Below are 17,129 nucleotides of genomic sequence, written 5' to 3' on the forward strand. Positions count from 1 at the left end.
TTAAAAAAAATCCAGGTCTCTGATTGGTCCTCTGGTCAGGTGTTTGGTTCCCCCTTTGTTCACCCTTTACAGGTAAAAGAAAATTAACCCTTACCTATCTACTTATGACAATCTTCCTCCACATTGAGGACGGGAGTGAATTTCATGAGCTTACACTGTATTTCTCTGTATAGAGCAAGCCAATATAATTTTGGGTTTACACTCCAGAGGGTGTGTGCACCCGAGTGCTGGGAAATTCCCTGAGCTGAGTTTTCCCACACGGAGCTGATTGTAGACTGCATGTGATTCTACAGCTGGGTGTGTCACTGTCTGTGCGTGTGTGTGTGAAGCAGGATGGGGTGACAGAGCCAGGCTGGTGGAATGAGAGGGCTTAGTAGGATCCCAATACATCAGGTGGCACCCTGAAAGGGGATACAACCTGTCACACACATATACCTTGTAGGAGGAGAGAGACCCACTTAGTTTACTATCAGAGAGATTTTTCATATATATATATATATATATATAGACTTCTTCACTCCAAAGGAACCAAAGCATTTAAAAAATGGTGTACTAGGTATACAGATCACTGAAAAATAGCCAGTTATGAGTTAGAGGGCAGTGACTAACCATTGGGTCAGACATTTAGGCAAATGAGGGAACCACATCCCACCAATTTCTTACTATCCTACTAAAATTCCCCTCTGTTGCTGCAGGATACATTAATTTTTACCCTTTATCCACTCTTCCACTCATCAACTCCCCCATCCCATCCCCGCAGTATAACTGCACCTTTGCAAGTATCCATTGAATAGCACACAGTATAAGACTAAGGAGAAAGAGAATATTATCCTTTATGTTTACAAAAAGTGCCAAGACACCTTTAATGCCCCTGTAGAGCAGACAGAACTTCACTTTGTCACTTCTCAGAAATACCCACACTCTACGTAGAATTTGGATTATCTACCTCAGGAGAATGAAGAGCTGCGTCTGACCTGCCTAGATTTGAACCTGTGGTTATGCAGAATCTAGGGGTGAGATCCTCATGCTGCTCTGGCCTCCTTTATGTCAGATTAAAAGGCCACAGTGGTAAAAAGGGGCTCTAGAAGACCTGGAAGCAAGGTGAAGGAGGATTCCCATCCCCTAACTTCTGAGGGCCCCCCTCACAAGCCCAGATGTAACGGGGACACAGCAGGGTCAGAGCTTAGGGTACAGTCACGAATATAGCACTGCAGAGATTCTGGAACTATGGACTACTAGATACAGGGACAGATCTTTCACAAGGAAATTACTGACATCAAAGGAAGCTTGAGATAAGTGCTATAATTTAGACAAGTCCCCAGATCTGTGTAAATTCTACTGGGGGCCCTGGAGGACACACAGATGGATTAAAGAGCCACATGAGTGCTGCCTCCCTCCCCTCAGCTTCCTTCTGAGCTATGCTTCTTGGAGTCACAGTACAGAATCTCACCTTGAGGTGGAGGCTGATGCTTTGATTGCTAAGCCTTTGCTTTTTGCTGATGTTTTTTTTGCTCAAGCCAGCCAAAGGCATGTGGAACATTTGATGCCACTGGTAAATGGTTTAGGGGTTAAAAGAAAAAGACAAGGCTACGTAACATAGCTTTGGGTAATTTTGTTGAACTTATTGCACACTGTGTGGCTTGAACTTTCATACACTAGAACAGTGTGATGCTGCCTCAGAGTTGGACTTCCAGCTTTACTGCCTTTTAAAACTGATGGACATACTACAGCAGGCAAGGAGTGGGCTCATGGAGAAAGAAGTTGCAGAGAAGAGCCCTGAACTCCTAAAACCTTCAGAGCCATTTTCTGCTGCCCTACTACATTCCCTTGAACATGGGAGCTAACAGGCTGACAGTGCTGTGTGATGAGGCTTATGTTGTGTCGACGGTTCACAATTTTCTTGTGGCTATACCCTGAATACAGGCCACTTTGAATCAGTTTCCACTAACTGTTATCTCAATTTCAGATACAGAATATGTCCTACAGAGAACCACACCGAGGCTAAGCTTGTGCCAACCAGAAACCACAGCCAAAAGTGTGGACTCCATCAAAATCATTGAATGTTTGTCCCCAGGCAACTAGAAGTCGGAGTATAATTACAGCTGGTTGCTTTCCTTGGATACAGAGTAGGAGAGATTTCCTAGCAGTTCTTTTCTATGTCACTCTTTAAAAAAATACAAAGAGGAGTGGGTTGCTTTGTTTTAGTTTTTAACAGGTTTAATCTGCATGGTTTATTTATGTAGTTAGTTTTTGATGTAGATAAGATCAGGAATGTGAACGAAATTGGAGCGAAAACATAAATCAAAAAGATGTGGAGAGTAGAAAAAAGGATGAGAGATAGATGCCAAAAGAGGAGAGAGAATTGAAAAGTTACAAAGACCCTCCAAACAACATTATATTTGACTGAGTTTGTAATCAGCAAGCAACTCAGTCAACTCTAAACATGTTTGTTTCTACATACACAGTTAACGTGTTAGTATGTAAATACATAGTTTACCTGTAGTTAGTAACCATAGTGAGTAAAAATGTTTTCCCGATGCTATTAGCATAGCATGGTATATAAATGGCTTGGCACAGTGCTTTACCCCCCTTCCCCCACCATATAAATGACAAATTAGACAGAACCCTAGAACAATACCTTTTACTATTTCTTCTTCCAGTGCAGCAGGACATTTCAAAGTACCCCACATGACACGCTGAATTGGGGTCAGAGTACATGACCTCTGATCACTTTATTGAGGCACTATGAGAAACCTGGTCTGTTTTTCCCAGAGCATATTCAAACAGATTGAGCTGGTATGGTAGCTGTAGATGCACAAACATAGCTGTCAAATGGCTGCACCAGGAAGAAAGATGCGTGTGGGAAATTTTAAGAAAAATACTGATGGGTCCAAGATCCAATTTTGTGACTACAAGGCTGGGCTGAAATTCTCATACAGACAGGATGGAGGCCTCTTGGCTTGGGAACCCGGACACCAAAAGTGTATAAAAATGACATACAATTTTTTAAAAAATTGAAAATGTCCAACCTCAAAATAAGGATTTACTTAAATCTTTCTATCAAAACCACCTTGTGCATGCATTCCTACTGAAAATATGACACAATTTAGACCCTTTGTGGCTTTAAAATTCTTGACTCACCCTGGTCCTCTAAGATGAATAGTGCTACTAAGATCCTAGTCTACATTTAAAACATGAACGAGGTTAAATTTTACCTGCATGGCTACAGATACAGAACGTTTCACATACTTCCACTGAAAACTAGCCATTTCCACATTCACCTCCCACCCAGAACTTCTATTAAGCAGTTAATGCCTCTCCTGTGTGAAATTAGTTAGGGAAGGATTGTTTCAAACCTCAGCTGCATGCTCTTTTGTAGATTGAGACCTTGTCATACACATTACAGTGGCACACTTGTGCCGTCTGATTTCTTTGTTGTTCTCATTTCTCTTTATGCTCCTATCAAGCTGTTAAGTCTTTTTTCCAGTTTACCACAAAATGTTATTCTGCTCTTTCTTTTTAGGTGTAATTTAGAGAAAACTCAAGATATTAACTAAAATCAGCCATTGAAATAGACTGTGTAGTAGTGTACTGTGTTTCTGTGCATGTATGGGTTGACAGATAGATAACTACAATTAAGTCCTTTGGCGCATCTGATCCCTGTTTGGGACCTTTATATGCTACTGTAATAATAATGATAATTGAAACTCCCTTTAAAGTTAATGGAAAATGTGTCCATATTTGATGGCAAAATTGAGCTCACTGTCTTTCAGAATATTTCATATGGAGGATGATTTTCAAAAGCACCATAGGGAGTTAGGAGCACAAACCCCATTGAAAGTCAATAGAATTTGTAAACGTAAATTCTTTAGGTGCTTTTGAAAATCTCCCCATATGCGCAATGTGGGCAACTGAAAGTTATCTGTACACTTAGATTACCTCTTTAGGGCAGAGACCATCAATTTGGTATGCTTGGGCAGCACCTTGCACAATTGAGTTGAAGATGCTACATGCTTCTGCAATACAAATAATAAATAATCATCAACATCATCCCAGGAGCCTTACTTTTTGCATTTCCTGACTCCTTAATGTAATGGAAACTTTTCACTAGAATAAGCTGATACATCCCAAATCCTTGCCAAAATTCACATACAGATATTAGCTGCCTATGAAGTGCAGAGTGGAGGTGGAAAGTGGCAGTACATAACAAGCTTACAGAAAACTTTTAAGAAATAAATGCAGAAGAATCCTGTATTCATATAAAAACTATGGAAGGAATTTAGGTAGGCAGAATGTTTTACCTAAACTGAAATTTGGCAAGGTTTTGAGATGTAACAACTTATCCTAGTGAAAAGCTGTGCACAATGTGGGAAAATTAAAGTTATCTTTGTACTTAGATTACCTCTTTGGGGGAGGGACCATCACTTTGTTACATTTGTACAGCACCTTGCACAGCAAAGTGAAAGTAGTCTGATTTCCAGAGGTGCTGAAGACTTGCACTCCCGTGAACTTCAATAAGATTTGTGGTTTCTGAGAACTTCAGAGATGTGAAGCAGGACATTCAGTATTCCCTGTCTGATTACAAAGTTTTATAGAGATATAAATGACTAGAAGCTTACAAAGAAAGTTAGAGCATCTTAGTTCCTTAGGTTTAGTGATTCAGCAGAAGGCTGATTTTATGGTACATAGGTGCTAATTGACATTATCTGAAACACATTAGAAGAGTCAGGAAGCTTCTCATTCTCTTTTGACTTTCCTCTCTGTGCGCGCTAATGTCATGTCCTAAAAAACTGCAAGTTGTCTTAACATTGCCATTTTTGGAGGAATTGCATCTAAAGACAAAGTGCTACAATCAATGTGAATTAGACACCCTGTACTTGTGGCAAAGGAGCTTTTTCCATATTTACCTTGCTTCTATTCTTCATCATGTAAGTACTGGTACCTTATTAAGCCATTCTTAGAATCAACAAGTACGCTAGTTTTTCACGGTATAGAGAGAAGTATGTTCTGCAATTTATTCTGCAAATAGAAACTCTTCAATCACTGCTTAGTGTAAATATAACAATAGATTTTCATTTTTTAAAATTTAAACCTTGCTTTAAAACATGATCAAATTAATGTCTCGGTACTGTAAAGAGAAATTGTTTTGCATTTAACTTTATATCATGTATTAAAGGGCTTCATTCTGCTGTCACTTACACCGGTTTTATACTGGGGTAGCTCTATTGACTTTTGTGGAGTTACTCCTGCTTTGTAAAACAGTGTAAGTGAAAAGAGAATCTGATTGTGGTAAGTATTTCAAAAGTGATGAGAGTCACCATACTGGGATGAATCACAAGCCAGGGTAAGAGTTTTGGAGTCACCTGAACTCTTCTTCTAAGAACAGGACAAAACTGAGAAAAATAAAAATAGGGTAAAATCTTGGCCACATTGAAGGCAATGGTAAAACTCACATTGATTTCATGGCCAGGATTTCATCCCAAGCTTCCAAATCAGGAAAGTTTATGCTGAATATCAGGAAAAATAATGGGCAAGAATCTGTTTCCATTGCTGTAAATCATCAGTAATTCAACTGATGTCAAAGGAGTTAAAATGAAGTTAAATGAGAGGAATATCAGGTGTAGATCAATCTAATTAGAATGTGGAATAGTTTCCCAAGTCATAATTCCTATTATTTGAGTGATTTAGAAGTAGACTGGGCAAAATGCTGGAGGATGTATATTTCTATGGAGAAATCCTGTCCTAACAGGGAGATAGATTGCCTTATAAGTACAGTGAGTCAGGAATTTTCCAAAAGAAAGTGTCCTTTTTGCAAAATTAGAGTTTTCCATGGGAAAACTGGAAGTGGAATTGACAAGAGCTGCCCAGGCAGGAAGCCAAAGAGCTGCAGCTGGGCTGCAGGGCTGGGAGGTGGGCAGGCTGAGCACCCTGGCTCTCTGCCTGTTCTGCAACCCAGCTGCTTTTTCAGCAGCTGGGCTGGGCAGGAGGAGGGAATCCTAGGTGCACAACCCACAGCAACCCATCTGAAAGGCTCTTGTTAAATTTCACTATCTTTCTGCAGGGAGAAAGTAAAATTGAGAAAAACCTTCCAGGAGAGCAGCCAGCAACTTGAAAAATACTGTTTTGACTCTCCTAAAATAGAATGTTTATGGAAATACCTTGGATGGGGCAGTGGGGGAAGAGGCTTATTTGTGACTTTCCCCCCCTAATTCAGGAAAGAAAAGAAAAATTAAAAATGGATTCCTCCCCGCCCCCCAGAAGGGATTTCCATTTTCTGGCCAGCTTTACTTAAAATCTTCCCCATCTCTGCCTCTGCTTGATAAACATTTTATAAGAGATAGATGGTTGGCTATTAATAAAATATCTTAATCATAACAATGTTACCAAGTGCCACAGTAACATAAGACCTTGACAGGTTAAAATCCTTATTAAACAATACATTCCACTTCCACTGAGAGCTAAAGACATATTTTGCATGGTGCTCTCAGCAAGCATGGTTGGAATTTTACCGTTAAAATGTGAAGAAGAAAGAGGTTTTAGAAATGCTTTAGAAATACATCCTGAGATCTTGTCATTGCCGTTTCATACTGTAACTAGAGATATGTGCACAGGTCGTATATTCATCACTAGGAACTGAAAAGCTTATGTCTAAAATGACCTTAGTCTTGTGTCAGATTCTATATCCACAAATAATACCACTTACAACGTAGTACATGTTTGATGACAATAAAATACATAACTACCTGAATTACAATTGAAATCAGGTAGTTAGATGTCTAAATGCTACCATTTGCACTTTCTGTTAATTGTTGGTACAAAGTTGAACCCACAATAATTAAAGCTTGTTTCTGAAAAATCAGACCTTAATGGTGATGTGAAAATTTTTCTATTTGTTATGATCTGAGTTTGCAGTTATGTGTTTCTAACAACTGTTATTAATAAGCAACACTGAAAATCAGGGAAAAGGAGGTGTACTCTTTACAGTGCCTTAAGTCATTAGTGATAATATTAACCTGTTAAAGGGAAAGCAGAGAATTCTGGACACTGCACAGAAAAAAAAGGAAGATCTGACTTTCAGCTGATTTATTTTACCCTAAAGGAAACTGCAGAGATATCTAAAGCAGGTAACCTGCAGCACTAGATCTAGTCTGGAAATCACATCCTGTGCAATTTCCAGTACTTTCTGCTTATCTTGCTTCTGACTGGGCTGTAAATACCTCTGGTATGGTCTTTCAGTTGCTCTTACCCTGACCAGAGCTCAGAAGTGCAGAGGAGCAGGAGAATAAACAACACTGGGGAAACATTTACTGGATACTTGAGAGCCCATTTAAGTGTTCAGATACTGAAATGAGCAAAGTTTCTAGTGGAAATAAGGTTGTTGTTTCTTTGGAACCATTTTACCTATCCCTAATCTACATCACAATACACATCTGGCAGTTTGGGGAAAATCAGATGTGAATAAAAGATTCCAGGAAATAGCCTGTCACTCAGGTTCATCATCTGATGTTATCATTGACTCAGCCCTCTCTATAGTTAACTGGAAGATGACAATTTTGTTTCATAGAGAGACAAGGTTGGTGAGGGTATATCTTTGTTTAAGGCACCTTTATTAAATATCTTTTATTAAAGATATTACCTCATCCACCTCATCTCTCTAATATTCTGGGACCAACACGGCTACAACAGCACTGCATACAATTCTGCTTCGCTGCAATTGGAATAAAATCAAAACTTTTAGAATGTTTTCATGAAAAAGAAAATGTGTGTATGTGTCACTCTATAGCTTGGCAGTTAAGGTACTGTTCTGGGTTATGGGAGACCCACATTCAAGTTCCTTTTCTATCTGATTAAGAGCAGTGCTTTCATCCTAGATGACTCCAAATCAGGGGCTTGCAGCTGTCTCTCCCACATCCCACACAGTACCCTAGCTACCCAGCAATAATGTCTCCCTCTCCCTACCTTTCTCAAAATCTTCCCAACAAAAGTTTTGTGAAAAGCAATACATCTCCATGAAACATTTCAGCTTCAATGAAACAGCATACGTTGGCAAAATGTCATTTGTCAAAAATGTTTCCACTGGCTCTAGCCCTCGTCCCTGGATATAAGACTGTATCTACATCTTGTTCCTTCTTCCTCTATAGCATCTCAAAGATCTGGCTCTTTGTGTCTATATGGGCTACTAACACTTTAATCTAGGCCCTTATCTCACACTTTGATCGCATGCATCCGACGAAGTAGGTATTCACTCACGAAAGCTCACGCTCCAATATGTCTGTTAGTCTATAAGGTGCCACAGGATTCTTTGCTGTTTTTACTTTGATCACAGTAATCTCTTCCTCTTTGAGCTGGATGCCTCCAACCTTGCCACTAAGTCCATTCAAAATGTATTCCTTCAAGAATCAACTCCCTGGGTTTTTGTTTCGACTACCTCTTCCCCCCCCCCCCATCTCTGTGTACCTCCACTATCACCTGCTTTTATACTGCATCAAGTGCAAGCTCCTCATCTTCACATTTTAGCGACCCCCCCCATCATAAAGCCCTCCCTATATTTCAAATCTAATTTCTTATCACGTCAGCACCTGATTTTACTCCCCCAATGGTGCTTGCTTTGATCACACTTTTCCCATAAACATCCTCATGCTTTCTCCCAACTCACCCTTTATACTTGGGAAAAACTCCCTCTCAGAATTCAAAAAGCCACCACCTTATCCTCTTTCAAATCCTTCTTTAATACCCACCTCTGGCATGATGCCTATAGATCACTACCATTTGGCACAGCTTAGGCTGGTGCCGCTTGTGTCTATTGAGACCATTGTTACGAGTAATTTATGAATACACCCCTGTCACTATTATAATGTCTTCTCCTCTTTCCTATCCACTTGTCTGTCTGTTTATTCACCCATCGTGTTTTGCCTAAATCTTAGACTGTGAGTTGTCTGGTGCAGGGACCATTTTTTTGTATTATTTGTCTGCATGGTAACCAGTACAATGGCACCCTCATCCCTAACTGGGATTTTTAGTTAGTACCACAATAGAAATAATAATAATGGCTCTTCTAAATTATTTGTGAAGAAGAACCTAATGCTTAATTCATCAGAATGTATTTATAAACATTAACAGCATGGAGAAAGTGAATAAGAAAATATTATTTACTCATTCACATAACACATGAACCTGGGGACACCCAATGAAATTAATAGGAAGCAGGTTTAAAAATGAACATAAGGAAGTACTTTGTCACACAATACACAGTCAACCAATGGAGAATACGTCCATCTGTGGCTATTAGCCAAGATGGTCAAGGATGCAACCCTATGCCCGCAGTGTTCTTAAGCCTCTGACTGTCAGAAGGTAGGACTGGACAACAGGAGTTGGATCACTCCATAATTGCCCTGTTTCATTCACTCCATCTGACATGGACCACTGTGGATGAGAGGATACTGGGCCAGATGACCCAGCACAGAGCCGCCTGGGGTGGGGGGGCAAGTGGGGCAATTTGCCCTGGGCCCCACAGGGCCCCCCACGAGAATATAGTATTCTATAGTATTGCAACTTTTTTTTTTTAAATGGAAGGGGCCCCTGGAATTGCTTTGCCCCAGACCTCCTGAATCCTCTGGGTGGCCCTGACCCAGTGTGGCCTTTCCTATATTCTTACAGATTTAGTCTCTTAGGGTAGGTTCCTTCACTGCTTAGGTGATCCTTTATAAGATCTGTCAATAAAAAGCAGATCATAGCACTTCCAGATGGGAGGCAATTAAATGTAATAATTAATTCTGCCTGATGCCAGCATTACCAAAAATGCAAACTCTGAAACAGGTGCTGAGATTTGAAGAAATTGCCGGAATGTTCTAGAGACGGATTGCAAGGAAGCATTAAATAAATAGTTCCTGAGTTTATTCAACATCATCACAAGGATGAAAGAAAGAAACTGGAGTAGGGAGGAGAATCAGCCACTAAAAATGTATCCAAAGGGTTTAACTACCCCAATCTTGGGAATGATGTGGAGCTGCCCCATCCTAGCCCCCCAGGGTATGTTCACCATTCTATCCCATAGAATAGTACAGTATGTGCTCCCCTGCACATGCACCAATTCTGAAATTCAGCTCTAGGATGGTGCTATGGCACCTTATCCTCCCAGCACCCTTTGGAGTGGCTAAAGGCTATGGTGATGCTGAGTGGCAGAGATAATAGGGACTAAGATGGTGCACTGTGGGTGCAGAAGGACGATGAAATCTTTCAACTTTACATCCCTTTGTGTGTGGTGTGCGGTGGCTGGAGCTCAAAATGAGTTCTGATCTAATGGATGCAGCAAGATCCTACTTTGACAGGAAAAAGCAAATTGTAGTTTCCTAGTACTGTATTATATCACTGCAGACATTAGAGATGGAGAAGAGCTATTTGATCATGCAGTCCATTTCCCTGAAAATAGAGGATTGTTCCCTAGTGTATATTTTAAAAAGTGTTTTGTTCACCTGAACACTTTTGTATTTCTTTTCTAATAAGGAAAAAAAAAAAGAGAGAGAGAGAGAAAGAGAGATTCAAAATAGATCAAAGATTCAAGTCAGGAAAATGCAGCTTCCGTAACTTGCGGAAGTTGTGGATACATTTTTGTCTCTCCCTTTCAGCAGTGTTTGGCCAAACTACCATTGATCTCCCAGTTATTATTAGATAAAACATTCATCTGCCTTTTCACCACTCCTACAGCCACAGGCATCACCTTAAATAAGCTGCAATTGAACATGACATTTAATGTCAAGCTCAGCACTGCTAATGCAATTGCAATTGTCTCTGGGACAACCTGTAGCCTGACCTCCTTTTCTGATGTATGTGTGCCACGCATTGCCCTTTCTATCCCCATTCTGCATTACTGTCTCAGACATTCTACATGGCTAATACTGAATATTTGTATCCCCCCTTTTCTCCACCAAACTAGGTTTTCTTCTATTTCCTCACCAGCTCTTTCTCCCTCTACAGTGTTTGACAGAAACAGACCATGTTTGCAGAATCTCAGGTGAGATCACCATGCACCCAGGGTGTGCTTCATCAGTTCTTCTGCTGAATCTGACAATCGGGGTGAAGTTTATTGCTGGCTTGTTGAGATTTTTAATTTTTTATTTATTTATTTAAGAGGAGAATGAAGCAGACTTCATCCTGCCCCCGCGAATGTTTCATATTATATTATACATTCAGTACTATTACCAGATTGAAGTGCATTTATTTATATATAAATCTGGCAGCAATAGTACTGAATGTGTTTCAGTCCATACAAAGGAGATGGATTACACAAATGAAGAGCAAAAAGCAAAAGAATGAGTTCACTGCACAGCGGCAGCTCTATGACTCCTGTTTCACAGGCACACACAAGCAAACCTTACTGAACCAGTATCTTATGTCTGAGTGGATTTGTCTGTATGAAATTATGAACTCCATTTTGTAGTATGTGTTGAACACACGACTAAACTTGCCTGAGGACACCTTACTGCATTGCATTTCAGAGAGTTGCCTTACCTGGGAAAGGTGCTTAAAATCTCCTCAAAAGACTGTCACAGAAAAGCCATGGAGATTGCAATTGCAAGTCATTGACTTAGATTGTCTCTCAATTACTGGCCACCTCATGGAACCATTTTTTTTTCCTACACAAGATCCAGAACATCTGAAAGGAGCACACATAGAGCTGGATTAACCCATCACTGGGTCCTCAGCAAACATACACTTATTGGCCCCATCCTCTAATTTGAAGGAGGAAAGATGGAAGGAAAGAAGTGGAAAGATGGGGGAAAATGCATTTCAGTTATGTTCCTCCTATACTTTCCAGTGCAGCAAATTCCCATCCCAGCCTGTTCTCTTACTGCTGTTGGAGAAGAAAGTGGTTTCTTTACCCAGTGTCCTCCTCTATCAGTGGCTCTGCTAGGAATGGCAAAGTGAGTCTCAGCTGGGTATGAGGACTACCTCTCCCCTTTCATCTGCTGGTGTGGATTTACACACAAACTGAAAGAACTTCTCTCATCGAGTTTGCGGCATTGCAATCTGACACATATGATCACAGTACCACTTAAATTTGGCCCAGCCACCCTACATCAGGAAGGAGGGGTGTGCTGGGCAAATTTAAGGGGCATTGAAACTATATGCACCAGATTGCAATGCCACTCACATCAGTGAGTGGAACTGTTTCCCACATCACTAAAAATAAATAAAATGAAAATGTAGGATCCTCCCACAAATTGGGCCCTGGACATGTGCCTCATTTGCCTATGCATTGAACCAGCCCTGAGAACATGGAAAAAGAGAGGTACTGCTTAAGAGCATGGTGCTGCTCTGAGAAGAGACCAACCATTGCCAAACATCAGGAGGACATGCAAAAGAGAGAGGGCAAGAGGGACACTGCTCAGTCTGAAATTCTTACAAATCTCTGACTCATAGAACAGGTGAGATCAGACATGAAGAGGTGCGTCTCAAGAATTTGTTGTTTTCAAAGTTCTATAACTCTCAAGCACTTTAAAAATAAAGTAAGTGTGGTTAAGACATTCCTTTGCTAAACCTGTCTTCCTTTCTTTCCTGACACATTGTCCCCATAAGGGGTTAAACTAGAAGGTCTGACTGGAGCTGTGGTGAAGCATGTGTAAGCAACTGGGGAGCTTGTGAGGACTCAGACATTGGTTTTCAGGGTCTAGGCTGGGAAGTGGCATCTGACATCCCAAGGAAAGGAATCAGTAAAAGAGATCGGCACCTGGGAGTGTGCTCTAAAGCCCCCAGAAACAGTGACTAGTCTCTAACCACACCCAGTTGGCTTGAAAGCATGTGGGACCCAGTGACTGGGTCCATTTGTAATAGACTGATACAGAGTACCCAGGCCAGGTTGTGACACACTGTTTTTATTAACATAAATAGTAAATCTCTTTGTGAGCAAGACTACAACAATATAGTGTTTGATCCTAATCCCGGTAAAGTAAGCAGAAGTACAACTGATTGCATTGGATCAGACCCACAGTGAATATGATTAAAGCCTTTTAATTATTGAAACCATACAAAAATAATTATAAACTAAGCTCAAATAATGTTCAAGGTCTCACAAACATCAATAGATGCAGAATAATTTCAGAGCTATAGTTAAAAGGTAACTCCTCTCACTGATGGCAGTGCTCACTTTGAGCCATATGGTCCAGCTGGTAAAAACACCCTTAGGCAATATGTAAAAAAAGAATCAAGAAGTTCAGGACCCAAATGTAAACTAACATAAATGTCAGAGTTTTTTTAAGATTGAAAATATGTTTCCTGATTTAATCAGTGTTGGGAACCTAGTGTATGAACTACAGCAAGCAAAACTGGCTAGGAACAGGAAGTAGAACATCATAGTTACAGACAATTCCAATTATGTATCTCATTGTCTCAATATTTTATAGGTCATATTTTGCCAATTTTATTCATGAGGAGATTCCCACAGTTCCCATTGGCCTGGAACAGTGAACCGTGGCCACTGCGAGATGCAAGCAACCATACCTGGGGACACTCAGGTAAACAAAGCGTCTCGTGGCCCTCCAGGGCCTTACCCTGAACAAGCCGTGAACCAAGTTTGGGAACTGCTACGGTAAAATAACTTATTTACTCCTGTTTGAGGTTCCCCTATTTATGCATTCAAGGATTGCATTAGCCCTTTTAGCCACAGTATTACACTGGGACCTCATCTTGAGCTGATTATCTACCATGACTCCCAAATCTTTTTCAGTTACTGCTTCCCAGGATAGAGACCACCATCCTGTAATTCTGGCCAACATTCTTTGTTCTCAGATGTATACAGTCATATCTAGTCGTATTAAAAAGTATATTGTTTGTTTTCATTCTGTTTACCAAGCAACTCAGATCACTCTGTATTAGTGACTTGTGCTCTTCATTATTTACCACTCTCACAATTTTTGCATCATCTGCAAACTTTATTAGGGAAGATTTTTTTTTCTTCCAGGTCATTAATAAAAATGTTACACAGCATTGAGCCAAGAACCATAGGGGGAGGGGAGGGTTGTGACCAATAAGCTTGTTTTACTATTAATCTAAACCAACAGGGTTGTGTTTGCTGTAAACTGAATGTCAGCTCCAGTTAATGTGACAAATTGGTATGTACTAGTTCCTTAAAGGAGCAAATGAACCATATTATTTATCTGAACTGTCCAGGAGATGGCTGAACGTTGCAGAGCATAGGGGTTTGGGAAAATTTGGGACTGGGAGTGTGTTGGGGTCACCCTGAAAATAGTATCAAGGCTGGTGGAACCCAGAGTTGGGCTGTGGAGCTGCGGACAGGAAGCTGGGCTCAGAGCTGTTGAACCAGGGCTGCCTAGCACAGCACACACATCTGAATGCTGGTAGTCTGGTTGTGAGTTGTCCAGCTGGGAGCTACAACAGCAAAGCATTGTGAAGCACCCAAGGTTACAGGGTAGGCAGTGTGACAACCCCAGACAGTGATAGGGGTCAACAGGGTTTGGGAATACAAAGGGTATTTATACTGTGAATGTTATGGTGGAAATACTCATTTCTCAGGCTTTGACCATCCTTAAAAAAGTTATGATTCTAAATTCAGCTGTTTTCCTCAGGAAGAATGTTAAGGGGATCCAGTGAAGGAACTGAGAACACTTTTCCCCCAGCACTCACACATACTTACTTTCATAGATTGAAGTTAATACTGGGCTTTGTGATATTCATTGTCCCAGAGGAATGTAGCTGTTACAGTGATTCATATATTGAAACTTGCTCTTTGATGTAGCTATGACAAAGACCATTAATTGCTTTAAAATTAGTACTAAGACCTTAAACAGGCTCAGAAGCTGACCAGAAGGCAGTGGAGGGCTGTCATGCAGAGTATGTTCCCCACATTGGCCCAGAGACTAAAGGGTTAAATACAGGTCTGGCCAGCCACTCCTGATAGGATGCCTCATAGCATCTGGGAGGATAAAAGAGCTGTGAAATGGAGGCGTGGTCTGGCTACCAGAGGAGAAAGCAGACTAGATAAAGGAGCTCCTACCAGCAAGCTACTTAAAGAGCTGCCTAAAGGCAACAGCTCATGAGGGGATGAACTTACCAATAGGCTGGAGAGCCTGCACAAATCCAGGGGAAGGTAGGAAGAAACTTAGGATACTGTCAGAGTTGAAGAACCCTGACCTTGCTTACCTAACTTGAGGGCCCTCAGTTGGAACCCAATGGAGTCAGTGGGCCTGGGTTCCTCCACCCACCCCATGATGGACTTGGGAGAAAGGGTTTTCAGACTCCTGAGACAAGAATAGACTGATAGCCCTGCTGGGCTATGTGAGCCCAGGGGCTGCACCATGCCTGGCCAGAAGACAATGCTGTCACACCGGTACACCACCGCACAAGGGCTTAGAGCACGGGCCTGATACACTCACAATGGCCTAAGCCACTGAGAAGAATGACGCTGCATTCTGTATCAGCTGGAATCTGTGTAGCGTCTTCAGATTCAGATACAGGGAGTTACAGTAATCCAGCCCTGGGGCAAAAAACATGCGGATTCACCTTTTCCGAGAGAAAGGGATGAAGTTTTCTTGCAAGATAGGGCTGAAAGAAGGCATTTTTTAAACTGATGCTACCTGGTCACCCAAGCTTAGTGAGGAGTCAAACAGGATTCTGAAACTTGTACAAATAGGGGCTGTATGCCTTCAATGGGAGAAGACGACAATATCTTGGACAATTATTTGAAGAGTTTCTCCTTTCCAATCAGCATAACTTTGTTCTTGCCTGGGTTCAGCTTGAGACAGCTGTTCTTCATCCAAGAGCTAATTTCTTGTAAGTATTCTGTTCTGCCCCTGAATCACAGAAAGCCATTGAATATAGTGAGCTGATAATTTAGTTAATTACAGTGAACTGAAGCATATTCCTGAATGTCCATGGTTTGAAGCAGTGCTCAGCTTTTTTCTGTACCTCCCCATCTCCTTGCTTGCTTACTCTATGGCACAGGACAACTGAGAATGTATTCCAGGATATTTGTTTCCAAAAACATACCTTCTGCTGCTGCTGATTCCCACTTCTGAAATCAGAATCTTCTGTTTGTAATTTCTTTGCTGAATGCAGTAGAAAAGACTGAAATCACTAACAGAATGATCTTCTACATTCAGTGTTTTTGTAGTCACACTGGTCCCAGGATATTAGAGACAAAACGTGGGTGAAGTAATCTATTATACTGGACCAACTTCTGTTAGTGAAAGACAAGCTTTTGAGCTACAAGAGCTCTTCGTTAGGTCTTGAAAGCAAAAATCTTGTTGCTATGCAAGTACACATTAAATAAAAGAGAGGAGAATATACCACATAGGTGTGAGCTGTTTCTGAGTACAATAGTTCTCAAAAGTTCTCTGGGAAGGATCAGAAAGACTTTAAATATTTTATCAAGTTAAAAATTGCAAAACAGAAGATGATTTTTAAAAATGTTCCTGAGTTAAGATACTGGATGTCAACTTTCACCCTGAGGGAATTTTCGTGGCTGTTATAAACCTTGAAAATTGCAGGATGGGGGAGCTTATAATGAAAATACCGACAGACCCATTAACAATGGCAACTTTAGCAGCAGCCTCTACCATTACTGATTGCCTGTAACTATTGTCCTCCTTCATGTTATTGCAGTTAGCATTTTATTCAGTCAACAAGGCCAACTGGATGTAGCAGTGATGCTATGGTTTAATGGGCACCTGATGCCTGAACATTTCACAGTAATATAGCCAATGGATTCATTTGATCATTCATTTATTGTATATTGTGTGATGTTGTGATTAACTCATCTGCTATGCCACATATAATCATTGTATGCTAAATAGATTCAAGTGTAGGATCAAAGAAATATAAAATCAATAACTATTTAGAAATGGTAAGTATGCATCAGGTATCTAAGTAAAAGCAGGGCTCAAAAGCAAGGCCTACAGGCAGGCTGAGGCCTGTAAGATGTCAGGTTAACCATACTAGGCCATAGGCTTAAGAAATGCTTGACATAAGCAAGTGGCCAAAGAATGACTCTATGCCACAAGATCATGAGAAAGGTGTGCCAATGGGTAATATGAAAAACTGATTACAATGTGCCATTCAAAAATCATGAGATACCTTGTTGTAATGTCTTTTTCTAATATGTCCTCACCACGGGG

At 40.7% G+C, this 17,129-nt stretch overlaps 1 protein-coding gene across 3 annotated transcripts in view; it reads right to left on the minus strand.

Moving 5' to 3' along the window:
- LRRC4C (leucine rich repeat containing 4C) overlaps positions 1-17,129 on the minus strand; it is a 933,364-nt gene that overhangs the window by 314,629 nt on the left and 601,606 nt on the right. The gene's annotated exons all lie outside the window — the stretch shown is intronic.

The sequence above is a fragment of the Chelonoidis abingdonii genome, chromosome 4 (assembly GCF_003597395.2).
Source record: "Chelonoidis abingdonii isolate Lonesome George chromosome 4, CheloAbing_2.0, whole genome shotgun sequence".
Lineage (NCBI taxonomy): Eukaryota > Metazoa > Chordata > Testudines > Testudinidae > Chelonoidis > Chelonoidis abingdonii.